This window comes from Penaeus monodon, chromosome 16 (assembly GCF_015228065.2).
Source record: "Penaeus monodon isolate SGIC_2016 chromosome 16, NSTDA_Pmon_1, whole genome shotgun sequence".
Lineage (NCBI taxonomy): Eukaryota > Metazoa > Arthropoda > Malacostraca > Decapoda > Penaeidae > Penaeus > Penaeus monodon.
Window position 1 is genome coordinate 40608002 of NC_051401.1, and position 2500 is coordinate 40610501.

The 2500-nt window shown below is 45.6% G+C and overlaps 1 protein-coding gene across 1 annotated transcript in view; it reads right to left on the minus strand.

The window, feature by feature from the left end:
• Positions 1 to 2500, minus strand: part of LOC119582805 (nephrin-like) — a gene marked incomplete at both ends in the record, with an annotated part of 199176 nt that overhangs the window by 120438 nt on the left and 76238 nt on the right.

Consider the following 2500-nt stretch of genomic DNA (forward strand, 5'->3'; position numbering starts at 1 on the left):
GGGGAGAGAGGAGAGAAAAGGGAGAATGGGGGGGGGGGGGGGGGGGGGGGGGGGGGGGGGGGGGGGGGAGAGGAAGAGGGGGAAGGGGAGGAGAGGAGAGAGAGAGGGGGAGGGGAGAGATGTCAATTATATAATAGAAAATTAGATGGTAATAGATAATAGATAGATGTAGATGATTTTAAGATAGATAATAGAAACAGATAGCAAGAGAGAGAAGGGATGCTTTAATTTTTTTTGAAAGCCTTTTTTAATCCAGTAGTCATAGAGGGAGAGAGAGAAGAGAGAGAGAGAGAGAGAGAGAGAGAGAGAGAGAAGCGAGAGAGAAGAGAGAAAAAAGAGAGAAGAGAGGAAAGGAGAGAGAGAGAGAGAAAAAAAAAAAAAAGAGAGGAAAGAGAGGGAAGAAGAAAAGAAGAGAATAGAGAGAGATACCCACACCCCGAAGAGGAGAAGAGAGGGGGAGAGAGAGAGGGGAGAGAGAGAGAGAGAGAGGGGAAGAGAGAGAGAGGGGGGGAGAGAAGAGAGGAAGGGGAAGGGGAAAAGGAAGAGAGAGAGAGAGAGAGGAGGAGAGAAAAGGAGAGAGAGAAGAGAGAAAGAGAGAGGGAGAGAGAGAGAAAAGGGAGAGGGGAGAAAAGAGAGAGAGAGAGAGAGAGAAGAGAAGAGAGAGGAGGAAAGGGGAGAGAGAGAGAGCGAAGAGAGAGGGAAGGAGAGAAAAAATTCTACATAAGTAGATAGATGACGATGGCAGATGGAGAAGTTTCTTAATTTTTTTGAAAGTCTTTTAAAATCCATTATTAATACTTTTTGTGAAAAAAAAAAAAAAAAAAAATGTGAGATATGCACAAAAATTATTTTCAAAATAAAAAGAAAAAAAAGTTTTTAGGTTTTACCCTTTTTAGTACAAAAAGGAACCCGTTTGGGCCCCAAAGACCCACCCCCCCCCCCCCCCTTTTTTTTTTTTTTTTTAAACCCACCCCCCCAGAAGTTTTAAAATTTTTTTTTTTTTTTTTTAAGAAAAAAAAAGGCCCCCCCCCCTTTTTTTTTTTTTTTTTTTTTTTTTTTTTTTTTTTTTTTTAATTTTTTTTTTTTTCCCCCCCCCCCTTTCCCCTCTTTTTTTCCCCCCCCTTTTTTTTTTTCCCCCTTTTTTTTTCCCCTTTTCCATCCTTCTTCTCCCCCTTCCCCCCTTTCCCCCCCCTTCCTTTTCTTTTTTTCCTTTTAACCCCTCCTTTTTTTCCCCTTCTTTTCCCCTCTTTTCCCCTTCCCTTTCCTTTTCCTTTTTTTCCCCCTCAAATCCCTCCCTCCCCTCCCCCCCCCCCCCTCCTCCCCCTTTCCTCCTCCCTTTTTCCTCCCCCCCCCCCTCCAACCCCCTTCAACCCCTCATTTTCCTTTTTTTTCCGGGTCCCCTTTTTTCTTCCCCCTTCCCAAAAATTTTCCCCTTTTTTTCCTCCTTTTCCCTTTTCCCCTTTCTTTTTCTTCTTTTTTTCCCTCCCCCTCCCCTTTTTTTTTTTTTATTTTTTTTTCCCCTTTTTTTTTTTTTTCCCTTTTTTTTTGCATCCCCTCCCCCTTTTTCTTTCCCCTTCCGCCTTTCTTTTCCCTTTCCCACCTCCCCCCACACCCCTCCCCCTTTTCCCCTTTTTCCTCCCCCCTCTCCCCTTTCGCCTTTTCTTCTTCGGCCCCCTTGTTTCTTTTTTTCCCCTTTTTCTTTTTTTTTCTTTCTCTCTTTCTCTCTCTTTTCTCTCCCCTTTTTGCTTGGTTTTTTAATTTTTTAAATTTTTTTTCCCCTTTTTTTTTCTCCCTTCTCTCTCTCTTTTTTCCCCACCCCACCCACTCCTCCTTCCCCCGGCCTCTCTTTCCCCCTTTTTTTTCTCTCTCCTTTCTCTCTCTCTCTTTTTCTCTTTTTCTCTCTCTTTTTTTCCTTCTTTTCTCTCCTTTTTCTTTTCCTTCTCCTTTTTTTTTTTCTATTTCCCCTTCCTCTCTCCTCTCTTTTCTTTTCTCTCTAACACACCCCACACCCAAAACCAAAACAAACCCAAACACAAACACAAAACACACACCCCAACCACACAACAAAACCACAACAAACCCCCCTTCACATATATATATAAATACAATAAACGTCATCCCCGCCTAATTTACCTAACTTACCTTAAGCTCCTCCCCCTAACTTACCTTAAGCCCCGCCCCCTCCCTCAGTCCTCACCTTAAACTCCACCCCCCTTTCCCCAAACTCCCCCATAAGCTTTCCCCCCATCCCACCCCCCTAATCATCCCCCCACCCCCACCCACTTTCCCAACCCCCCCCTTTTTCCCCCAAACCTTTGAAAGCAAAAATTTCCCCCCCCCCCCCCCCCCCTTCCCCCCCTCCTTAACTCAACCTTTAAACTCCGCCCCCCCCCCCCCCTTTCCCCCCTCCCTTTCCCTTTAAGCCCCCCGCCCCCCTCCCCCCTTCCCCCCATCCTTCCTTAACCCCCCGCCCCCCCCCCCCCTTCCCCTCATCCTTACC